This window comes from Thermobia domestica, chromosome 2 (assembly GCF_964235325.1).
Source record: "Thermobia domestica chromosome 2, izTheDome1.hap1.1, whole genome shotgun sequence".
Lineage (NCBI taxonomy): Eukaryota > Metazoa > Arthropoda > Insecta > Zygentoma > Lepismatidae > Thermobia > Thermobia domestica.
The window spans coordinates 364,024,100-364,051,085 of NC_137455.1; the positions used below are offsets into that span (position 1 = coordinate 364,024,100).

General features: G+C 36.2%; 1 protein-coding gene across 1 annotated transcript in view; it reads left to right on the forward strand.

Annotated features, from left to right (window-relative positions):
- Positions 1-1,474: 1,474 nt before the first annotated feature.
- The window catches only part of Scp2 (Sarcoplasmic calcium-binding protein 2), a 545,558-nt gene continuing 520,046 nt past the window's right edge, over positions 1,475-26,986 (forward strand). The window contains exon 1 of the mRNA XM_081749372.1: positions 1,475-1,783. The gene's annotated coding sequence lies outside the window, so the exon portion shown is untranslated. The remainder of the gene's footprint in view (positions 1,784-26,986) is intronic.

Below are 26,986 nucleotides of genomic sequence, written 5' to 3' on the forward strand. Positions count from 1 at the left end.
GGGTACCTTTATGCAAAGTTTCAAGTTTCTATCTCATTGGGAAGTACCTAATCAATTTGATGAGTGAGTGAGTGAAACGATTTTTTTCCTGGTTAAGGACAGTTTTTTGCCTATAAAAAATTTCCCATAGCACATTCCTCAGATTTTGGACTTTTTCCATACTCAGGTCGTTATAGGGTACCTTTATGCAAAGTTTCAAGTTTCTATCTCATTGGGAATTACCTAATCAATTTGATGAGTGAGTGAGTGAAACGATTTTTTTCCTGGCTAAGGACAGTTTCTTGCCCATAAAAGATTTCCCATAGGACATTACTCAGATTTCGGACTTTTTCCATACTCAAGTTATTGTAGGGTACCTTTATTCAAAGTTTCACGTTTCTATCTAATTGGGAACTACCTAATCAATTTGATGAGTGAGTGAGTGAAACGATTTTTTTCCTGGCTAAGGAAAGTTTTTTGCCTATAAAAAATTTCCCATAGCACATTCCTCAGATTTCGGACTTTTTCCATACTCAAATTGTCATAGGGTAGTTTTATGCAAAGTTTCACGTTTCTATCTTATTGGGAAGTACCTAATCAATTTGATGAGTGAGTCAGTGAGTCAGTGAGCCTGAAAACTGCATATTTTGGGGGTCCAGTACTAGAATATGGTTGAATGTAGGAATGTGAGATTTGGCATATGAATACATCTGTGGGATATCTCCTTACATTCTAAATTTCATGTTTCTACCCTTAATAGAATCGTTTTTACAAATCCTCGAAATCGGCGATTTTACCCAAAACTCTTGTTCGTGTATAATATGCTTACGGTAGTGCAGGCCAGTTCATTTGCTTCGCGGAACTTGGCTGCCATGCACTGCCGTGCATGTTGATTTTCGTTTTATTGTTCTTATTTACTGCTCTTTTGACATGAAATTTGCCACATACATGTTTTTGGGATTATACACATACTAACATTATAAAAAATAAAGGGCGAATTCGTTATCAAATTGTATTCCTTCAATGACATACTTATAGATATACGACAATAATTTTGGACATGAGTGTACCTTGACTCCTATCTTTGCTTCTGGATTGTAAATAAATGAAATACTGGAAATTTAGGATGACAGTGAAAGGATGAATTTAGCATTAGGCTTAGGGAATAATTATTGCTTTAGTGTATATACACGTTAGGATATATTCACTTGCATACGTCAATTGCCATTTTTTTTAAATACAGCTAACACTGTCCGTAATGTTAATATTCCAGGTCTTTAGTAATTAACCGGAGATTTTGAATTATATAAACTGTGTATATAAAGCTTATTGAATGAAAGAATAAAAGACAAGGTAATTCTGTGATCTGAAATTACAGTTTCATTGCAGAGGAGAAGATTTTTGGAGTCGGCGCATGGGCTTCGACCCCCGAAAGCTCCGCCCGCCACATTTTATAAAGTTTAGCGACGACCAAGTACGCGGTCCATTCAGAGTGCTGGTAGCTCGCGAAGAGGTTACTTGTCACGTGACTTCGATCAAGTGACGGAAAAGCGTGCGGTGCTTCTCTCTCTTACACACACAGACACATACACACACTCTCTTTCTCTCTATCCCCACTTCACCTGCCTCTCTTATCTAACGCTTTTTTGTCTTCTCTCTCTCTCTTTCTCTCTTCTCTTCGCGCGCGCTACACTAGCGCCCCCAACCCTTTGGCGCCTTCTTTTACGAGGAAGCCAATTGGAAGAGTATTGACAAAGTGACCGAACTCCTCGGTACGGTCAGGTCATCGATCACCAGTACACAGGTAAGACCGTGCATTAACTCTTGTTTATTTTTCTTTCTTTCTTTTCTTTTCCTTTTTTTTAGAAATACAAAATAATATTAGTTGTCAACAAACAGAATTATGGGAAAAATTACTTTTGACATCTAAGTTGTTTCGCGGCACTTTGTATATTTTAAAAGCTATATATTGGATTTATAAAGTAAACCAGTACTATTTGAGTGGCAATGTACTAAACAGATTTTTTATATCTAGTTACGGAAATTTTCCCCCTCTTTTATAATCAGTAGGAAGCGAAACTCTGCCATAACAATAGTATTTATTTACTATTTAAAAACTCTTTCTTTACCTAGGATATATATAAGATGCGAACATACTACAGTTGAACGTGAAATACAAACTAGCTGTAGGTCTTACTAAGCAAAGAGTATTGAACGGGAATAACTCGCTTCGAAGTTTCTGATAGTAATATTTTACTGAAAAAGAAACATAACACCATTATACAATATATCTAGGGTAACTGTCCCAATAATTGACAGTATAAGAACAGTGTTTGACAAATTGCAAGTTTCTTCACCCTTTAAATGAGCCTGGCTTACTGATCTCTCGTAGAGGTACGAAGGCATCCTTCCTTCATCTATATAGACCATCATAAAAATAATAGACTAATAATTATTATTTTTTACAATATGTATACGAAAAGTTGATCATTGTATCAGTAATTAACACCAATATTTGTGAGAGTCACCAGTAATTGACACCTTGTGACCTAGTAATTGACATCTCCTAATATCTTATTCTAATGAACCATATAATTTTCTACCAACTTATCAAGCTGATTTATAAGTTTCCACCTGGATAAACATGTTTATTTCTTTCGCTAATATAGCTATTATAGTACTATTTTGCACTGTCCATCGCTTTTCTGTTTTCTTTGGAGAACTACTACTTAGAGGCAAATATTAACAGTGGTGTGGGATTAACAACACTGCAAAGGAAGAAAAGGTGGCAGCATTTGCTTGTACCTAGTCCCGCAGTCTTGTTGCGTCGGAAAAAAGACGACACTGTCAATTACTGGTACACTGTCAATTATTGGGACAATTACCCTATGGATAGATATGTTCCAGACCCAGAAAAGTTACCTTAAAATTAAACATTATTATATTTAATACTCTACTAGAATATTTTTTATAATATTTACAGTATACTTATATTAAGGTTATACATTGCATTTCATATATAGATGCAAAGTACAATTCTTAACCTTGCTGTAAATATTATAAATATATTCCAGTAATGTATTAAATACTATACATTGCTGCAACTATACCGACAACTATTAATCTGTTTCGGACTATTAAATGCCGGAATGTCAAAACCAAGATATCTTACTTCATAAAAAATACTTGTTTAGTAATCCGTGGGTATCTTAAATTCACTACATATTAGTAAGATATGTAGACAACAAACATACTCTAATATCTAGCGGAGAAATGCAGCTATAGTTTTTTTCTTTTTTAACATTGGTTTCGGTGCTAATTTCGACATTTTAGAGTTTTACGAAATGTTATTCTCCATGTAAATATTGAGATACAGCAGGTAAATTGAGGAGACTGTATTAATAAATTAAGACGATTATGTATTCGATGTATTCGTAATTCCCAATGACAATATTAAACCTTCATATCTTGAAGAAGTATTTATTCACAAAATGACTTTTGAGTATTTTTTTTTTATCTCAAATGCTCTGCAGCCCTAGGTTAGCCTGTAGACTTTCAATATTGTTAATCTTAGACTTAAAAATTTTTAAGCGCAGTATTTAAGTGTTCACAAACATGAAAGAAATTCTGTCCCATTCAGCAGCAAGGCTATATATGACATGGACCTATTGATTAATGTGGAATCTGAACCACATGAACTCCCGCCGGGAAATCGAACCCAGGTCTCCCACGCCGTAAAGAAATTCTGTGGATGAACGAGAAGTTTTACTTTATCACCGAACATAAATTTAATTTTCGAAGAAGCGCAGCAGTTCAGTGGTAGAGTTTTGAGTTTAAGACTCTGTGTTTTCTATCCTTTTATACGAAAACGAGGATGGAGCCTACTTGTAATGTGAGCTCGAAACCTCAACAGGGGCTTGAATTCGGTTGAGATGACGTTTGCTTAGACAATCGTGGAAAATGAACTCTGAGATTATATGCCATTCTCAAGCAAACTAACTCTCCTTCAAGAAAGTTAGATTGCATAATAATGAAACCAGCTCCTCATGCTGTATAGGTTAAAGGAGACGATGATGATGAGAAATAAATGAAATGGTGGATGGAAGACAGTGGGAGAAAATGGAAGAACCCCGAAAAAATTCACGTACACGATATTTGTCTACCATAAAGCTCAATTGCTGCGAACTGAGATCTAACCAGGAACCCCAGATACTAGAATCGAACGCTCTACCATTGAGCTACCCTGGGTTCCGGCTCAATGGTAGAGAATTCAGCTTTAGTACGAAGTTTTTCTTGTTATCTAACTAATGAGAATTTATTATTGAGTTTTCGATGGCTTCTATGAGTATTCTCGACATTGTCCTATCTTAAAATATTTACATTAAGTCTTGAAGAATTTGCAATAAATATAAATGTGTAAAACAATACATAAACAACAATGCAAAAAACGCTGATGGTCAGTTGATTCGTCCGATGGTTAACGTTCCTTTCAGCACCGAGACCATATAAGACGTAGACCTATAACTCAACATAGGAGCTGAAGTGCGTGGTATCTCAATGCAAATTAAACTCTGGTCTTCCAGAACGAAGGTGCAAACGCTAACCTATACCCACGATGCGTCTCCACTAACTAAACGAGAAAAGGATTACCTAAGAAGCTGGTGGGAATAAAATAATTGCATAGTTTTTTAATGAAGATCTGAATAAGCATGAAGATCTGAAATGCAAACCAGGAAGTAAAAACAAGAATAGAAATAACGAAACGAACCTTAGGGAAAAGAAGACAAAGTATTACTCATTAATTTAATAATAGTGAAGAAGTCTCATCGAATGATTCATTTGAAATATTATATTGTAGTAGGTGAAATGACCTCTTTTCGTACCAGAAGAATAATGTTTATGCAGAATATTGAGACATAAAGAACTGAGTAGAATATATTAATATGAGCACTATCTTAGGCATTCTCTCTCTCTGAAATGCCGTTCTGTTCCACGGGTCTGTTTTTTCCACGGTTAATGTATTTGAATTATTTCCTCCCATGGAACTCGCATATCAGTGAAAGTATTGCCCCTTTTCAGTAGGCAACCAACATTATTTTATGTTACGAAGTGTTGCCTATCATGTTGTTAAACGTATCCGCCTACACATCCTAAATTCTAAGGGTGCTAGGAGTTTCTTACCTCGTTAATATTTATTTTTTGCAGATTGTGAGTCAGTCATATGTGTATCCAGTATCGAATCTAACCCGGGGCAGGGGGCCTAGTGGATAACAAAATAATACTGTAGTTTTTTAGATAACAAAATAATTGAAGCTATGATTTACACATTTTTTTAAAATTTATAATAAATTCATAATATACCTATCTTAATCTAGATTCTGATTCTCCTTCCCCCTGTTTTTATCTTCTAGTTCTGCCACTGCGTGTGCCAAGGTTAGTTAAAACTATTCCAGGCGTTCGAGAGTTATGATGAACTTAGAACATACATAACCTCTATGGAATACAGAGGTTCAATGCCGCGTTCACAAATTATTTCCATTGAGTTTTGTCCTTAGCCAACTGGATCCAGTTTCTACTTTGTATTCTGGAACATACACATATAGTATATACTTTTTATTGTATCATACATGTATTATACGGATCGGAAATATGGAAATAATGTAAAGAGGAAATTAAACTCTTTACGATATTGTTTGACAAGAAAACAACGTTATTTCGTTATGAATGTTATAGAAAGAAAGATAAGGAAAGGAGAAATTAGACTACAATATTTGACGATATCGTGAAGACTCAATTATTGCTCATATTTTGGTGGAAGACCATACGTTATGGAAGATGGTAAATGGAAGTTAAATTCCTGTCAGATGGAAAAAAAGATATGTACAAACGAAATGATAATAATATATATAGTCTATCTTTTTTAGACTCGGCAATCAGTCTGGGACGCTATCTATTTTCTATTTATCTAGATAAATAACAATTAAAGTGTATATATATTTGTGAATTAATATCACACCGACCACCCGACCTATTTCGATAAAAAAAATTTCCACATACATGAGGCTCCAGCCTGAGGTGATTTTTTATCGTTTCACTTTGACAGTGGAAATAAGTGAGGGATATATATATATATATAAAAGGATAGAAAATGACTGATATTAGTGTCGAATCCACAGTACTCGGGGTCGCTGAATAGTAAAAATTGACTGACTAATGAAACATATTACTTTTTTTTTCTTATTTTATCTCAACAAAGCAGGTAATTGAACCTAGTTCTTTATATTTGAGAACATGTCTCATTCTTTTGAATGATCTGCTTGCCTGAAAATTTCTAGAAGAGATGAGTGATTGAATAAATTATAATCATGAAGAGTTTTATATAAGTCGATTACTATCAAATAATTCAATATTATTATATATATTGATTAATTGATTGATTTATATTATGTCCTTTATCAGCAGCTTAAATACATAGAACAAAACAATTTAAAGTGGGACTTGAACCGCTGTATTTAGTGTTGCATAGAAGAGAAGAAAAATTCCCACAGAGAGAATATGTTTGTAGTAAAATTCCCAGGGAGAGATTTGAACCCTCATTCTGCCTTAGGACACACATTTGAAAAAAAATAATCAAATGAAATCTTTGAGTTTTACGTCCCGCGATTATGCCGGTTAGGTTAAAGGGGACGGTGATGATCAGAAATGGATGGAATGGTGGAATGAATAAAGGGGAAAATACGGGAGAATCCCGAGAAAACCCACGCACACGGCGTTTGTACACTACAAAATTCACTTGGCGCGAGCTGGGATCGACCCAGGAACCCCAAGATCAAGCGGCGAACGCTCTGCACTGAGCTACCGCGGACCCCACACAATTTTAGTAAAAGTGTGACGATAGTTATCTGTTTTCTCGCCCAGCCTCAGTTTGAGCCACATAAATCAATTTCTATTTCTTTCCATTTCTACACTTTCTTACGATCGTTCACTATCTAATAACTTGATACTATTATTCTTTAAACAATTGTCTTACTCTTTATTTATTTATTTATTTATTTATTTATTGCTAATCACTGAAGATTAGAAACATGAAATGAAATCTTTAAGTTTTACGTCCCATGTTTATGCCAGCCAGGCTAAAGGTCACGCTGATGATGAGAAATTAATGAAATGCTGGAATGAATAAAGTGAGAGGAGGCACAACCTCCAGAAAACCCACGGACATGGTGGTTGTCCACCACAAAGTTCACTTGGCGCGAGTTGGGATCGTATCAGGGACCCCACGCACCAAAGGTGAACGCTCTACCACTGATCCACCGCGCCTCAATTAAAGATTAGAATTAACCTTTAAATTAAACACAATATCTTGTATTGAGACATATTGGAAATGTTTGAACTGTTAACTTCCTAGGCTCTGTTCAAAGCAACAAGGGATCATGCTGGCTTAGTGATAGAGCGCTTAGCTCTGGTGCGTAGGGTTCCTAGTTCGATTCCCGGCGAAGTAAGTTTGTGGTAGACAGTACCTTTTCGGTGGGTTTCCTCCCGTTTCCTTGCACCAATTCTTCCATCATCATTCAGTTACTTTAATCATGGTCTCTCTTTCCCTTAAGGGCATAATTGTGGGACGTTGTGTAATAATATTGTGCAGTTTATTGAAAAAAGAAAATAAAACGAATTTTTTCGTCTACGTACAACTTTCAGAATGTAGGACATGTTTACCAGTTGTGATCCTGTATTTAAAATGTTTATTTAAGAATAATAGGCCAGTTTCCAATTTCTTAATAGTTTTAGGTTAAGAAAAGAAAGCAAACAGGTTTAGAAAAGAAAGACAAACAGGTACTATCTTACAAATGAAGGATGTAAAAGTGAAAGGAAGGGCCTATATAAGTTTTTAGAAGAGATATTGAAGATTTTTCTTTTTTTTTTAACGGAGATTACGGCAGATTTGCATTGACTATATGCTAGTCTCTTTGTGGTGATAGTTTCAATCACTGGATTTAGAAGGGACAGGATGACCAAAATATTGCTATTGTAAGTTTACCCATTTTATTAATAGCAATATCTATTTTATCAAAAAGAAAAAAAAGAAAGCTCACATATAAACAGAATGGCAAGTCTCCTAGTAATCAAAATTTTGAAATGATAAAATAGATTTTATTGTAAATAATTTTATGCTAAAGATTATGTAAAAATTGATAATCAACAGCCTAATAAAATTTCATTTTTGGTGATGGAGTTTATACTTTTCACAAACGGCTCCTTTGAATTTGTAAAAATTTAAAAAAGTAAAAGTGGTTAATATAAAATATTGTTTGACATTTTAGGACACTACGCTATCTTAAAATTCATCTCCTCTTATAATAACTTCATTCTTTCCAACTAAAAAAAATAGTTTCCAAATTATTTAAAAAAAAAAAAATAATAAAGATTAAGGAGGGACGAAACAGTTGAACAGAAATATTTCATTTCAAAGCAACAAACACAAAGCTGCACAATTGACAAACGAATGGCTTAAAATCCTAGAAATAAAATTTAAAAGTGTTTGAAAAGAAAAGAAAACTGTTTGCTTATCAGTTCAAATAATTTTAAATATGAGTGCCATCGTTGTTAAATTTTACCTCATATGTTAGCATTGAAATGTCGTTGTTAGGGGCAGTTTCTCCTTTCTAAGAAAATTCTCGGGAGAAGTAATGTGTTAACGTTCTGTGTTAGGCCCCATGGACTACTTACCATGTACCAAAAATCCTTAAAGTTGGTGCCACAGTCTAGAAGGAATTTGGCGCCAAACTACGATACCTTATATATGACCGGCTCGGGCGAATGTATTGTAAGCACCACTTTCGGTAAAAATTAAGTTATTAGGTGAAAAGTTTTGGAATCGAATTACAGAACAGTATATTATTATTATTATTATTATTATTATTATTATTATTATTATTATTATTATTATTATTATTATTATTATTATTATTATTATTATTACCAAGCGAAATAGCGCAAGTAGTAGAGGGTACTCTTCTCTCCCATCTATTTTGAAACATCTTCATTTGATACTTTCTCCGCGTGCATTAGAACAGTATGTAAGTAGTTTAATTTTGGAAATGTACACTCATGTCCAAAATTATTGTCGCATGTCTATAAATATGTTATTGTATAAATATAATTTGATAACGAATTCGCCCAGTATTCCTTATAATGTTATTATGTGTTTAATCCGTAAAGACATGTATGTGGCAAATTTCATGTCAAAAGAACAGTAAATAAGAACAATAAAACGAAAATAAAACTTTCTTGTCGTTTAGCAACATTTTGTTTTACTCACTCTAATTTTCGTATTTATAATTCTTTTCCTATGAAATTTACAAAAAAAAATATACATTTTTCGATTATACAGATAGTATCAGTATTAAAAGTATCCCTCAAAATCATTATCAAATTATATTTTTACAACAAGAAGTTAGAGATATGCGACAATCATTTTGGACATGAGTGTACATGCAGTTGGCAGTGCAACCTTGTTTGGTATGTGTAATGGCATTGAATTACGTGGTAATTGTCAAGCTTTTCTTCAACTTTTGCTCAAAAATTAGAAAATGTGACATACGATTATGTGTCCCCGAACCGCTTATATATAAAATGAGACAAATTGTGAAAACGCGAATTTAAGTGATAAACCTCTACGAAAAATTTTATGAAAGGCTCTTTGGTCACATTATCCAGGTGGTATGTAACAATCTCTTAGATTGAAGAGAGCAAAGTTCGGAATGTATAGGACCAGAGGCATGACACGTACTTTGCTTAATAACAAGTTGTATTGTTGTAATGTATGGGTAGAGTAGACAATGTGTGCTAATTACCAGAGCGTTTTAGCAGACAATCTGATGGTGAACAGAGGACAAAGTTCTCGTAAGGTCACCATTAAAAATGCGACCCAGACTATCAGATAGTTGTGTTGCTTAGCAACGTATGTTATTTTTTATATATGTATTAGTAATATTATGTCTGTGAAAGGGGCAAGTGTCTTTAACATTCAGATGGACAAAACCCGTATAGATCTGTACAATGCCATTCCCTACAACGTCCAGGATGCATGATAGCTGTGAAAATGCTCTTATATTTCTAGCAGGGAGATGTATGTCTCGTCCATATTACTGTAAAATTCTCGGTAGTTTTGACACACAGAATAAACAGTTTGTTCTGTTTGTTTTATCGGGGAAAATTGGAAATTTGAAAAAAAAAATGTTCGTGTATCATTTCCCTCAATATACATTACCCTTAATGAACATTAACATTTAATACTTCCTGCTTCAAATACAACTATTAAAATGCATGCAATGCTCGTAGACAATTCAAGAGGCTTTGTGTCTTAGTGGTACAGTGCTTAGCTTTGGTGTATGGGGTTCATGATTCGATCCTCACCCAAGTAAGGTGTGGTGGACAATATCGTGTCCGTGGGACTTCTCGGGGTACTCCTCCCGCATTCTCATTCCAGCAATTGTTCTTTCATGATTTATCTCAACCATCGTCTCCCTTAGCCTAACGGGTACAATCGTGGTACGTTAACCTTAGAACGTACAACGTCCTTCCGGCAGAACGTGACGTCCTAAAAGTCCTACCATGTTTATCTATAAATTAGAGCACTTTGTATAGTCCAGCGGCACAGACAGTTCTGTTGCTGGAAAGAGCATAAACTCTAGTTTTAGCGCAAAAAAAGAATCATGTTGGTACGACTGTTGGTTCAATAATGGCGAGATATTTTCTAAAGGTACTACTCCAACGTTTACGCTCCTTTTTTGATCCACCAAACACCAATCGTGTGTGGAGTAGAGCGAATTCGGTGATAACTGGGAAACACTAAACTTACTCTTATACTGTTTATTATATTTATATTAATATGCGTTGTGTTGGAAGGTTCCGTCCTTGCAGTAGGACTATTGAGGAGGTGCGTCCTGCCGGCAGGACGGCTGCTCGTATACAGAAGTCCTTTCGGAAGAGCCTTCCGGCAGGACAGAGGCTTGTACGTTCTATCATTAAACTAGAAGATTTCGTTTATTTTTTTCTTAGACAATACTAATGGAATTGATTGAAGAAAAATAACTTGACTCAGATCTGTGAATTAACTTACTTACTTAGTCATTACTAAATTTCCAAAACTATGAAAAGAAGACCTTTGGAATTTTGTAGAAATAATCTTGTAATCTAGATTGTAGATAATATGGGAGCTTGCGAGAATTGTCCACTTGAAGGGTAATAAGGTGATCATAGAAGTTTTATTGCTGTTCTTCATATTTTCGAACTTTGAAATTTTGAAGAGAGGAAACAGGTTAAGTGTTTGCCGGACTCCAGTTTCATCTTTAAGATAAATCTCCTTTCAGAAATTAAAATATTATGTCAAAATATTGTAACATGTAGAAAAATGTATGACTCTTATAAGTGTCAAAACAGATTGCGTAAGCTTTTCCACGTAAACGTTATTTCTTTCTTTCACAGCTTTGGTAATACGGCTTGATTTTCTTGTTCTCTGACGCATCATATTTTTCAAATATCTTGTATAAACTTTATTCTTCCGTGCGAAAATTTTATTCTTACGTTTTCTCCAACATTTTCATCCCACCAGGCTCCCTTAGCCTAAAGGGCATAATTGCAGAACGTCAAACTGAAATATTTCATTTTAAGTGGTATGGTCAGGGCAAAGTAGAATTCGGTGTCCCTATATTTATCTTACCAAGCTTTTCCTCTTTATTTTTGTATATATAAGAGAAGCATCTTTCGTTGTTATACTAGCTGAATTATTATCTTGTTACTTGGACAGACTATTGCAACAGCCAAAAGCTATCATTATGTATTCTTTTACAAATTAGAGCTGTTTTCAAGATTTTTTTTTTTTTAATTTTTGTTAAACTTGACAAAACTACCTTAGGTTGGTATAATGTTCTACATGGACAACAGGTATGGAAATTTACAACTATTTACGTTTCATCCGATCGATAAGATATAGAATTTCAATACATTAGAAACTATGTGCTTTTAACATGTTCAAAATCGATGACAGCATTAATTTCCAGAAATAATTGTAAACTTTTGTAATTCTGTATGTCACCACACAAATAGCATTTTAATTTCGATTTTTCTACGGTAAAAATATTTTGTGGAATGTAACAAAAATTCAGAAAGAAAATGAAATGAAATGAAATCTTTGAGTTTTACGTCCCACGTTTATGCCGGTTAGGCTAAAGGAGACGGTGATGATGAGAGATGAATGAAATGGTGGAATGAAGAAAGTGGGAGGAAACGGGAGAACCCCGAGAAAACCCACGCACACGGTGTTTGTCCACCACAAAGTTCACTTGGCGGGAGCAGGGTTTGAACCCGAGACCCCTAGCACCAGAGGTGAACGCTCTACCACTGAGCCACTGCGGCCCAAAAATTCAGAAACAGTCTTCTTTGTGAATTTCCCTAAAGGTTCATTCTCAATGTCATAATTAATCCGATTCGGTGAAAAGTGACGATCCAAACTCATCACCATGAAAACGCTGAACTCGTATTTCAGGCTTTGACTGGCTCTGAGTTTGAAAATGTTCCTGCGTACACTATGTCATTACTCGTGAACTCGTATATCACATCGTCATTAACAAATCATATATAATAACTTCTTAAGGTAATAAGTAAAAACTTGTTGTCGCTCTTATTGAAATGTTTGGGTCACGAGCGGAGCGAGCAAGAATCTATTTCTTTCAAACTGACGACAATATTGATTTAATAGGGTTCCAATACATTTTGGGGCGACGCGTCGTTACAAATTTCTAAAACTTTTTCTTTCTTCTTGTTCGTTCGGCGGCCTCTTGCTATCAGCGCATGGGCCGACCGCCCCGCTCGCCTCCCTAACTACGGCTCTGGTTATATTTCTTCTACTTCATTAATTTTACGTTCACAAATAAATACTATTTTCCCCCTTATTCTAGGAAACTACACATAAGCTTTTCCACTCGTATACATTGTGTTCAGCTCAACAAGTTCTGTCGATTTGAATATGTCCCATCTTTTTTCCCGTTAATCGTCAATACCATTGTAGAATTTATAAGGCAAACTACCAACTAAGCAGTTATTTGTTTCTGACATAAAACAGAAAATTTAAATTGATGACAAATGTCTTGCGTGTTCCTACGCACAAACACGGTGAGCAGTTGTACCTCCGTTGCACGAGCATTACCTCAGTGCTTTTTCATGTCATAACAGACCCATAAATTGATCTGAGAATCATTTGCCACACCCCTTCACGTGCACATTCGATTTGAATACTAAAAGGAACAGAAGAAGAAGAAGTTGAATCCTTGTGACACGAAAAGTTGTAAGGAAAAACTTTTGTGTTATAAACATGAACCATTACACAGTCAGGAATTAGAATAGGTATATACTATACGTTCTTTAGCGAATAGTATCGGAACAGATTGAAAATGTTTAATACAGATTTTAGTACTGTACACAGAACCAGGTTCTCTATACAGGGATGTCATGATTATCGTATGTTACACAAAGTACACCAATAATCGGGATAAATTAATCAGTGTGAAATAGATCATTTAACAGGAATTTGCAATTAGTTAATTAAATGTTTGTGTTTTGTTTACGTTTTGCTGTATGGTTGCGAAACATGGTCACTTACTCTGAACGCAGACTGCAAATGTTTGTGAATAAAATTCTGAGACGAATATTCGGACCCAAGAGGAACGGGAATGGGGAATAGTGGAAACTTGATAACGAGGAACTACATAATTTATACAGTTTACCAAACTTTGCTAGGGTCATCAAGTCTAGGAGATTTAGGTGAGCAGGTCATGTAGTCAGGATGGAAGAAAGTAGAAACACTTTAAAAGCTTCAACTGTAAATCCTATCGAAGAACGACCATTAAGACCCTATTCGGAGAGAGGAGAACAGTATTACGACGGCCCTCTCAGAAATAGGAATACAAAATAGAACTGACTCCAGTTCGCTAAGGACAGATGTCAATGGAGAGCATTTGTGAAAGCTACATTGAAACTCCGAAGCCTATTGCCTATTAAATTTTATACCTACATGACATAGAAAATGGAGTTGCAAAATATCAGTGTTGGAACATGGAATAGTTTGGTTTCGGTATTTGCATTATTTTTTTTTAAATATTTATTGACAATCAACTTATTTATTAATTTATTTATTTTTAAGCCATGTCTGACTAATCAACGCCCAGACCAAACTGCTTAAGCAAGAAACTTGAAATGTTGACAGTACATAGGCTTTATGACGTAAGATATCACTAAAAAAGTTTTTTTTTTTTAAATTCAAGCTTGAAACATGAAGGAGGGTAGATATCGGTTGTAATTATCATACCATAAGCACAGGCCCGTAGCCAGCCCAAAAATTTAGGGGGGGGCCGGTAGAAGTTAGAGGGGGCCCGACCCAATCATATTATACTTCATCACCATATTATAGTTCATTTGCAAGCCTACCGTGAAATTTTATGGGGGCCAGCCAAAGTTTAGGGGGGGCCGGCCCCCCTTGCCCCCCGTGGATACAGGCCTGCATAAGCATATTTTGGCATTCCTTTAATTTTTTTTTTAAGTTTCACTTTGCACAATTACACACCGAGGATAAAAGTGACGGTAATAATGAAATACTTGATAATGGCGCAATGACAAGAGTAGGAGAAAACGAGAGAACCCCGAAAAAATCCACCTATACAGTATTTGTCAACCACCAAACCCACTTGGCTGAGCTGGAGATCGAACCATAACTCGCTCATATCAGAAAAAATTATTTTTAGTTATTCCTCGATATTCTCATTTATCCCATGAATTTTGTGATGGAAGGGGTGCACAGTGACTCAGATCTCACCCCGCCTGAGATCTAAGCCATCGTGTCCCTCTGGTCCTTGGTTCAATCCCCGGAGAAGTAAGTTTGTGGTGGACAATATTATATCCTTGAGTTTTCTCGGAGTGCTGCTGTTTTCTCCCACTTTCTCACATCACCGATTCTTCCATCATCATTAACTTGTCTTAAGATTTCGTTTCCCTTACCTTAAAGTGCATAATCATAGGATATTAAACTGAAAGTTGGATAATATAATGTCCATTAGTTTCCTTGTGGTACTCTCTTTCCCTCCTAGAATGTCATTCCACTAATTTTTCCATTATCATCACTTCCTTTAATCATCCATGTCTCTTAGCCTAAAGGGCATAATCGTGAGACGTTAAACTAAAAGATTTCACTTCTTTTTTTTTCTGATAGAATGTGCAGCAGGGTGCTCGAAAAAGAACTAGAACAATTTTTTAATTTAATTCCTCTCTTTCCGCGTAAGGGTAAAAATACTAAGAAGTAACACGTTACACAAAAGTAGGCAAAAAAAAAAAAAAAAAAAAAAAACTAAGAATGCTGCGACTAATAAAAGGTGCCCAGATTTGAACAGCGGCGAAAATCTGTCTTCAACATTAGGGGGGACAAGTAAGACCGTTTCTTTTTTCTTTGTTTGTTTGTTTGTTTGTTTGTTTGTTAAGCGATGCTCAAAATATTTGAGAAGTTGAAAAACAATCCTGTGAAGGATCAGTGGAGCAGAGTTGTCTTCAACATTAGGGGGCGGGTAGATTTGAGGCTTATTTTGGGGGGACACCAATTTCATCTCACTTTCTTTTGTGACAATCGAACACAAATCATTAAATTTTCCCCCCCCAAAACATATTTCAAATCGGATTATTGAGGGACAGTTCCCCCCAGTTCCAAGATAGGAGGGGACATGTCCCCTTCATCCCCACCGGGATTTGCGCCAGTGCACTTAAATACCTTCCTATTTGCACTTTTGTTTATATCTTGGAGGACACTGAATCCAACTTAACTATTTTCAAGCATACATGTCATTGGATTCCTTGAAACATGATCTAAAAGGTTAGTTTTCGGGGTCGCTAAGATAAACTGTGACACTGCCGATGGCTTTTAAATCCAAATACAGGCCGCAACTTGGGGAGGGGGACAAGGGACATAATTAAAAATTATCAAAAATTTCCGATATTAGTACACTGTTAAAAATGCTTTCTTAAATCTGACAAACTGTTTCTTATTTGTGCACCGAGAATATTTTTTCTTAGAAACAAAAGTTTGAAACTTTCATTAATGAAAAATGAAGAAAAAATAGATAATTTTGCATAAAGCGGAACGAGAAAATCTACTTTTATTTTCCTTACAAATGAAAATTCGCAAATCTCATTTCTAAGAAAATTTTGTCTCGGTGCACAGATAAGAAACGGTTTCTCAAATTTAAGAAATTATTTTTAACAATGTGCCGAAACCATAGTTTTCGGGTTGATCAGATGAACAGTGACACTCCCGATGTCATTTAAATCCAAATTCAGTTCTCATTAGTACTCCTAAAGGGAGATGGTGACATGTAAAAATAATTGAAAATGACCACTATTAGTGTGGAATTCATAGTGTTGGTGTCTTTAAGTTGATTGGTGACAGTTTTGGTGCATTTTATGTCCAAAATGAAACGTATTCTCCTAGTAGTCTACTGTATAAATATTTCAACTTTCAGGTTTTCTTTTCTCGTGACACCGTGGACGAATATATTTAAAAATGGATGTATTGGGTTCAGGATCTTCAAATTAGTGTAAAATGTGCAGTTAGAAATATATCCAGGCAAGGCACTGTTATAGATATGCTACATCGACTTGATCCCTAGTCTTCCGTTGCAAGCGCTGCTATCGGCTGAAGGAATTCCACTCGCTTTCTTTCGCTTAGCAGCAGCTGAACCCTTATTGGCTCAACGCGTGGGTGTGTGAGGGTATGAGCGTTAGTTCGCATTTTTGCCACGGCTCAAGACACTTTGGCAGCACAATACCAGTGGTAAAGGCGCTACTTCTAAGACATCAGTTTTGCTTTCATTTCTTCTTGTGACTCATGAACAAATGTGTTTTAAAATAGTTTCATTGGACATCACTGGCATTGTCAGGAAATAATGTAGAAGAGAACTACCTTGATTGGCTGCTAATCTTCAATATACCTATGACCCTCTTTATTGTATACAGGCAATTACACCGCTGTATAGTTTCTGGATTCTTTCTGGAATTCTCTTATCCGACAGTTGAGTTCCTTTTTCACATCCCTTTGAGTATCCGAAATTGAGTCAAAATGTTTTCCTTTTAACGTAATTTTGACCTTGGGGAACAAAAAATAGTCTGGTGGGGCCAAGTCAGGTGAATAGAACGAATGGTTGAAATATGTCACTTGCTTGTTTGTCACAAATATCTGCATTTCAATGGCTCTGGGGCACGGTGCATTGTTGTGCAACAAGAGCCAGCCACCTGAATAAACTATCTTGTTCCACAATCTTCCAAACAGTGTCCTTACCAATTTATATTCAAATCCTCCGCAACCACCTTGAGGGACTGACAAAGATTTTTCGTCACTTTTTCTCGCACTTTTTCAATATTTTCGTTAGTTAGAACGGTTACCGAACGGCCAGGTCTAAAGTCGTCCGTGACCGTCTCCCAAGCCTCACGAAAACGACGATGCCACACAATAATTTTCGCTCGAGAAACGGCATCATTGTTCTAAGCTATTTGAATCATGTCCACGGTCTCCGTGGCTGTTTTGCCAATTTTTATACAAAGCTTAATGGCTACTCTCTGCTCCATTTTACTATCCATGACTAACAAAGAAAATGCAATTCATTGAAAAAATCACTATAACTCACAAAATTCGGAACATAAATTCCTGAATTCTTCACACAATGCACAACACACTCGGTGCTAAAAGCTACACATAATAACCGTTTGGTGATGCCAATCTTGAAATTTAGTAGACACACTGTGTATTAGCATAATAGGCGTAATTAGAAATGTACCCAAGCGTCGGCACTTTTTACTGGTGGCATGATCGGTAGTTTTCTGTTTAAAGAATAAAATGTATTAACATTCTGCCTATTTTCAATTTTTATTTTCCCGTTCTCTAGAATATACTTGCATTGATTGACTGGCTCTTATTTACGTCTTTTATTAACTGTTAGGCTATATAGAATTTACAAAGCTATCTAGACCACTATATTTCGTCAGAGGCGTCATTTGAGGAGAGCAGGGAGCAAATGCCCCTCCTAAGTTCGAGAGTATATACATTTTAATTAAAAGATAAATAATATACTAATGAAAATCCGAAATTTTATTTATATCGAGGACTCCTGTCCCCTACCCAAGAAGAAACTGAAATGACTGTATTTCTTTGAATGTTTTTCTACCAGGACTAGAACCTGAGACTCCCTGTAGAGAAGTCTCCAGTCCAGCAATTACAACCCTCTGAGTTTCAGATTCATGTGCGTTGAGTCAACTTATGTCTTGTTCATTATAACTTCGGAAATATTTATATTATTAATAAACCAAAAAATTACGAAAGCAACAAATACATTATATTGCAAGGATCCATACATCCTCACATGATATAAACCACACGCTCTCACTATAAACACGTGTTTTTTTTTTGTTTTTTTTTTTTTTTTTTTTTTTTACAATTATATACAAACAGTGGTAGCCGACGGGAAGAAACGAAGAGGACACGGAAAGCCACGAAGAAATCCGACAACTCCTCCATAGGTCCTCCCTCCAAAAGAACGGCTATATAAGCGAACGACGGGACCAAGAATATATCAGTGCCAGACTTAATCGATAACCTAAAACGCCCCTCTCCCGAGGTTGCCGTAGGATACGGGGATCTAATACCCTTCTTCCGCGGTCGCTATGGGCTACGGAGATTTATTCTAATACCTACTTCCGAGGCAAATATGAGCTACAGAATGTAATTCTCTAATACTTGCTTTCGAGAAAGCCAGGGGTTACGGAGTCCGTTCCCGTCTCACGCCACTATGAGCTAAGACAATATTATGTGCCGACAAGAAATTAGTTTACACTGAGAATATTTACTTAGGGCAGGGCGAAAAATTTCCGGTCGCCAGGTCGCCATTGGCGACTAGAAATTTAGACCTGGAGACAAGTGTTTACTAGGAATGGTTTCTGCCTAAGCTCACAGTGCATCGCAGTTTCTGTTCCGCATGAAAATAATTGTCACTGAGAGAGAGAAAACGCAGAATGTAAAATCTTCACAACGTTGTAATTCGCTCCTCCTTTCCCACCTTCAATCGAAATGGTTTGTCTTCGTGCATGGGGGGACCTCCCGTAATTTGTACGTGAGAAACACTGGCGATCATCATTTTTGGATTGGCGATTGCCACTGACTTGGAAATTTTGCGCCCTGACTTAATACATTTAAAGCTTAAAGAAACTTGGCGATTTTTGGATTGGCGATTGCCACTGACTTTGAAATTTTGGGCCCTGACTTAATACATTTAAAGGCTTAAAGAAACTTGGCACAAAAATTTATAAGATATTGTTTATAATACAAAGGTGAAGGATTGAAAAAACTCTCGTGTACACCATTGACTCTACTTATAGAACATTGCAACATAAATAATACTTGTTAACAGTTTCGACAATGTAATATCGCCTTCGTCAGACACGTTATGAAAAATCAATCTAAGAATAGGAACTTAAATATCCACAAAATATGAAAGGAAGACGCACCCACATTTCCACAGCCAATCAAATTTTCCTTTCATTTTTTTACATCCATCTGTACAAAATGTATTTTCTAAAATTAGGTCCAAAATACAAACTTTTAGTTAGGTGCTTGTCACATACTTTCGCCAGCACATTACATTACCGAAACTGTTACAAGTATTATAATTTCTAGTAATAAGTTTATATGGAATTTCATTTAATCTTCAAATTACTGTAATTGGATACCAATGCACTTATCTCAACGTTGAATTCATGACTGAAAGCATTTCTGGAAGACGCCTTTTGGAAGGGCGTTGAGCTATCTGTCATGGCCCTCTGAATGTCAGGATTGGTGTCAAAGCGTTTTCCTTTAAGCACGGTTTTAATTTTTGGAAGAGCCAGATGTCGCATGGTGCTATATCTGGAGAGTACAGCGAATGTGGACAGATAGAAATATTTTTTTCGGTCAAAAAATCGCGGATCAAAAGCAAAGTGTAGCACGACGTGTTTTTGTGGTGAAAAAGGAAGCTATTTGCCCATTTAATCAGCGGTGAAAATGCTTTACACTAACCCATACAAGACGTTTAGTTCTTCGGAAAGCTCTCGAGTAGTCATTCGAGTGTTTGAACAAATCGTTTATGTCACTTTTTGTACGTGTTTATCTATTTTTGACGTCCAATGACGTCCCGATCGTTTTGCTCGTTTTCAACCGACTCTTTGCTGCTTTTGAATCGCTCATACCACTTGTAAACAATCTTCAATACTCTCCAGATATAGCACCACTTCATCGTCATACTTTTTGTGAGCTTCATTGGCATTGTTTTGCAGCTTAGAACAAACTTTAATATTGGCTTGCGAAAAACACTCTTAAGAGTCATCATCCTGGCGAAATTAAAATACCGCTAATTTTACAGTAATTATGTGATATCTTCAAATAGATAAAAGATAATTGAAAAATGGAAAAAGTGCGCCCTAGACAATATTGTTTTGCGTGAGGTACCGTTATCACAAGTCACCTAGTGACTTTCCGTTTTCAGCTGTTTAGAAACGCGAAAATAAATGCCGATTTTCAAAATGGCTCGAAATCGAAAGCAGATAAGTGAGTCGTGATAACGGTTTCTTATGTAAAATAATATTGTCTAGGGCGCTCTTGTTCCATATTTCGATTATCTTTTATCTATTTGAAGATATCACATAATTACTGTAAAATTAGCGGTATTTTAATTTCGCCGGGATGAAGACTCTTAACATGTACTCACTTTTCTGCCCTCGAAGGCAAGTAATATGTCACAGCTCATTCAAATTCGACACTGACAATCAGAGCCGTGCCCGGGGGAGGGCGAGCGGGGCGACAGCTCCGGGCGCCAAAGTAAGTGGGGCGAAAAATTCGGAAGAGAAAAGGAAAAAAGATAGGAAAAATTGCTTGGAATATATTATGTGGCGCCGTCGTATACTCGCGCCCCGGGCGCTGATTTTCCACAGCACGGCCCTGCTGACAGTACCAAAGGGTTTAGACTACCGGTACCGGGCGTACTAGTTGAAATGGATATAACACAGATAATAGCACTGTCTAACCACATTCACCGTACTTTTTAATCACACTTCGTACATTTGGTTCTTTGGTCAGTTGTATTTACCCAATACAATGATGAAAAATAAATTTTTAAAAAAATGTTAAACTCAACTTGTATGGAAGGATGTCTCCCTCCAAACAAAATATGAAATGAAGCTACTAGGCTCGTGTTCTAGAATTGGAGACCAGAAAGAAATGCCAGTTGTGAATAACGTATACCATCATGGGCGCCCATGTTGTGCTTTCCAAAGGGGAGCAAGTATAAGTCACGTTTGAAAAATAGTTTCAAATTTTGCTGTAACTAATGTAAAAATTCTATTGGATTTTCGATATTCTAAAGTACAATTTCCTCTAGGGGGGCAAGTGCCCCACCTTGCCCCCCTGATGGGCTCCCTTGTATATCGTATATATATGAATAATGAACCCATGCAACGAAGAATCAAAATAAAATTTTCAATCGAAATTTATACTGTAGGATGTCAAAAATGTAAAATCAGAAGATAAAAGCCTTTATAATAAGAATGAACCTTCGTACTAAACACGAAACTTTTAAATAAGTTAATTTAGAATACAAAAAAAAAAAAAAAAAAAAGCATGTCGCGTGCAGGTAATGTTGTCGGCGTTGTTTAATATGGCAGCAGCACGTTGTTATTATCTCGATCAATATGGTCGTACATTCATATGAATTCCTGGCATTAATACTACGGTACGTTTTGTTCCATTCTCCACTACCACATAGAGCATAACCCTAAATGGTAATGGGAGAAGAACAACGCTGATTAATTCTTGATGACGGCTAATGTCTTTCTGAAAAGAAGTGGAGAAAAGGAAGAAAAAATGGAGAATGTAATTAATATAGTTGGAGAGAGCATTAATCTACTTTGTTTGCTGTTTAGTTATTATCCTTGTGGACATAAAACTTAAGCTGTCAGGCATTCATTTTTTCTTGCTTATCTTTAGTCTGAATCACAGAAGATAAAAAACGAAGAAAACCGAGCTCTGAAGCTATATTATCGTCTTAGTTATCACCAGGCTTTCACTCAGAAATTTTTGTTCGGAGGCGTCGAAGGATATTTTTTTTTTCTTGGGGAAGGGAGGAGTCTAACCTACAACACACTAGTGTTTCTTTCAGAAAAAAAAAAATGTTCAACGGGGCACCCTTAGTACTCAGAGGGAAAAAATTAAATGAAATGAAATCTTTAAGTTTAACGTCCCACGATTATGCCGGTTAGGCTAAAGGAGACGGTGATAATGATAAATGAGTGAAATGATGGAATGAAGAAAGTGGGAGAAAACGGGAGGACCCCGAGAAAATACACGAGCACGGTGTTTGTCCAGCACAAAGTCCACACGGTTCGAGCTGGGATCGAACCAGGGACACCAAGCACGGGAGATGAACTCTCTACCACTGAGCCACCGCGCCCCCTAGTTCTCGGAGGGGCACATATTATTTTCATACGGCACTATTATATTTATTATTATATTATAGATGTATTATTTTGGTCTCCTCCTTGAGGACACTCTCAGAGCTCCGGGGGGAGGGGGACAATGCCCCCAAAAACACTTCTGGAAGAAACACTGCAAGACACTATATAGTATTGAATCGGTGTTATGCTATATTAGAGTTCCTAATATCAAAGATCAAAATTAATGATTTACGTCTTTAAAGTTATTCGTATATTCGTTATGCACGTGATAGTAGTAGAAACACGTATAACCAGGGCCGGATTAAGAGGGGGGTTAGGGGGCTTTAACCCCGGGTCTCCAGGTGGATAGGGGCCTCCACTATGATCAAAATCTCAACTGCCTTTCTAAAAAGAATACCGTAGTGAAGATACACTCATCATCATAAAATAAAATATGACCAAAAATATGACACATATTCCCTTATCTTTCCTACTATACTTTCACAGAAATGTATTAGGTGTAATCCTCAGGGGCAGTGGCGTATTTAGGGTGTGGCTTACGGGCTTAAGCCCCCCCCCCGAAATTCTACTTAGTATAGTAAAGTAAATGAAATATCTTGAAGAATTTTCACATTTCCAGGCAAAGCCCCCCCCGAAAGTTAGCAAAGCCCCTCCCGAAACAAAATCGTAAATACGCCACTGCTCAGGGGACACATATTTTTTCTAGTCCCGGGCCTGTAGATGGGTTAATCCAGCCTTGAGTATAATACTACTAATATTAGCAATTATAAATACAGTATATAATTACCTAATCTAGCAGTAGTAATCTTAAGTTTAGAGCTCCAAATCAGTCACTGTTCTCACCATTTAAAAAAAAACTTATGAACATTACTCGGAACAACAATATCTTTACCTCTCGTACAGATAATTGAATTTGAAAAATGGACGCATGGTTGTGATTTGCTAATTCTCAAATCGTTATTGATTTATTTTATCAGAAATGATTGTTATATGTAAACCTCAGTGTGTATGTTTTATAGTTATTTAATGCACATATACAAGCTATTACCACACTCAATAACTGAAAAAAGAAACTGTGCGTTCTAAAATTATTGTATATTCTATTATGTAAAGAGAATTATCGTATGTAGCAGCATTTTTCAATCTTTTTTTTTTTTTTTTTTTTTTTTTTCTTTGGCGCACACCAAAGTACGTTTCAAACTTTCGCATCACTCTTGCATGTGATTTTTTTTCCTAAATGCTATAAAAACAAACATATAAAAATACATATAATATTTTTTTAAAAATTATGAAACGACTATGAGATACAAATCTCACAAGCAAATTACGTAAGGCTCTTGAATAGAAACATATTAACATAAAATAAACTTAATGACTCTTAAGCAGGGATATGAGAAAGAAATATAAAAAAAACATCAAACTTAAAACTAGTGAGTTGTTTGTCCCTGGCGTTTTTTGAAAAGCATATCTATGCGTGGACGAAGTCTTGATAGACACACTCTCACGTGAAATGTTTCTTTCCAAAGAAAAATAAACAGCGTTAAAAGCAGACTTTAGAGTTTTGAACTTGGAGACAAGTGTGAATAGGGATGCGCACGAGACAAGATTTGTGGGTGTCTCGTCTCGAAAATGTGCTGTAAAAGTGACGTCTCGACTCGAAAAATGTATGTTTTTCTATTGAAAGAGCCGTGTCTCGACTCGAATATTGTCAACAAAATCCTGTCTCGACTCGTCTCGTTCGCATCCCTAAGTGTGAAATTAAGTCGATAGGCGGTAGGCAGGGGTAAAAGTAGATCTGAAAACGTAGGGGGACGCACGACGTCAAGCTGTCCCCCTTGCCTATCTTTGCCCATTGTAATTTTTTAGAAAGTGGTTAGACGTCACATATATTTTCTGGAAGTGGTGGTAGGATGTCTCCCGCGTTCCCCCTCACTTTTACCTGTGGCGGTAAGTTTTATTTTCTTCCAGAGATAATTTCTTTGTGGAAGATCTTAGAAGACAGTAAGCATCTCGCACGATACCTGACATGTATTCGCGACACAGTAGTTGAGAAACGCTGGTATATAGTATTACAGCTTTTTCAAGCCAGTTCTATACCCGAAAAGACGATAAGTAATTGTTAAGTACTCTTACCTATATTTTTAGAAAAAAAAAATTAGAACTAGATTGTTTTTAATAAAAAAAGAAGGAGTACAGATGGAGTGTAACATAAAATGTTTAGGCTACATCAGGGCTGTGCCGGGGGGGAGCGAGCGGGGCAACGGCCCCGGGCGCCGAAGTAAGGGGGCGAAAAATTCGGGAGAATAAAGGAAAAAGATAGGAAAAATTGCTTGGAATATATGTATGGGGGCGCCGTCGTATACTCTCGCCCCAGGCGTTGATTTTTTCCGGCACGGCCCTGGGCTACATCAATCATTCCTCTGCTAAACAAGTATAATTTTAATGTAAAAATGTATATCGCATTACGAAGGTTTGGAGAAGGTATGAACCTGGTAGATTCCCTGCATGGAACCGCCCCTGCTTAATATTTATTCAGTTCCAAGAGTTGTTTGAAAAATGAATACATAACTTCAATTTCTAATTCTATATATAAAAGAATTTCGTGAGAAGAACGAATTCTAGTAGTGAAACACGTTTTTACGAAGGTTGCTCAATCAATCAGTGAAAAATAAAGACGACTTTTTTTCGGGGATATTTTTTTATTTCTCAATATAATCTCCTTTTAACTTCGTACACTTACAAGAAACATATCTTCCAATTGTTGAGAAAAGCATACAATAGAAGAAAAACTAAAAAGTAGATTTTGTAGAGTTCATATACTTACAAAAAATGTATTTCACAATTGTTAACCAGGTTTGTTAAATCTGAAATGTATATTTAATTGAGCTTGTAACTCACGAAATTATCATTTGCAGTGTATACAGTACACTTACAAGAAATGTTAATGTTAAATTGGTTTACAAGATCTGACATACATAGGCCTAATTAGTAGATCTTATAACACAACAAAATATCATCTCAAGTTCATGCCTTAGACCCTACAAGAAATGTTTCACCTCAGTAAACCTGGATATCGTTATCTGAAAAGTACTGGGTGTCCGAAAACGAATGTACCTCTTTGCAAAAAAATATTCTCGGCGCCCTCATGTAATATTGAAATCCTTTATACGAAAAGCAAGGTAATACATCAAAGTTCTTTTTTACCTACCTTACAAAGATTCAATACGGACGCCGTTCGATGATCCATTTTCTCTCATGCTCCAATCAACGTTTTTTTCTGCAAAGAATAATGGTTCATAAAGCTTCGTTCTTCACAAGGCAACAAAGACGTTCAAATTTGGAGAATCTCGGACATGATCAATGATTCATCAGGAGTGTTCTAAATCACAGATTCGAACAATATTCCTGTAGACTTTGTCGTTTGATATGGAATGTCGCCTCATCCCAGAAGACTACCCTATCCCTAAAATGGCAATTTTCCAGGAATCCCAACATTTCTACAGTGAAGACAGTGCGAAGGTTTTTTTTTTTTTTTTTTTTTTTTTTTTTTTTTAGCACCTTCAGTGAGTGCCTGTACAAGTTACAACTTGTAAGCCTTGTATTTCAAGCACTTCCGAAGAACATCTCAGACTGTTGAGTGGGACAATGCTAAGTCACAGTCCGCTTTCCGAACTGACTTCGTAGGGCTGCGTTGGGAAGATTGCCGTACTCTGTCCACTGTCTCGTCTGTATGCTAAGGGCTGTTGATGCTTGTGCCTTTGCATAGGCAACTTGTGTCCATAAGTCGGTTGTTTAATGGAGTCCTTGTCAAGTGAATCAACCACAAACTGTCGCCAAAAGTTGCGTTGAACTGTGATAAACCGTGTTTTTGCGTATTCCGTAGCAGAAAATGCCTTCTGTTGTTTTATGGGCGCCATCTTGAAAAAGTGTGATCTTGGGAACGGCGGGTATTTCAATCAAAATTTGGAGTATCTAACATCATTTTTTGTCATTGACATTACTTTCCACACACTGGGCACCTAGAGAAGAATAAAGACAAAGTACAATCTTTTTTGGGCTCCCTGTATATTTAGTAGACATTTAACCTATCATAATGCATATTCAAGTTCCCGCATTATAAGAAATCTTTCTCTTAACCAGGTTAGAGAATATGAACATTATATTTACTACAGAACTCTTTGAAAGTGTCTCATTTGCAATACTGAAGCAGCTGGTCGACGTAAATAGGAATATTAGGGTTTGATGAATCTTTAACCCTAAAATGATCAAGAGTTTGTGAGTGGCATAGAACAAAAAGAAGTCTCCAGCTGTATCCCATGAGGAAATTCAATTATTAAACCTATTAAATATGTATATTTATAGTGTGCTTCACGGTTATGCTGGAAATTAAGTATCATCATACATAATGTTTACGTTGTAAATATTATTGTATGATATC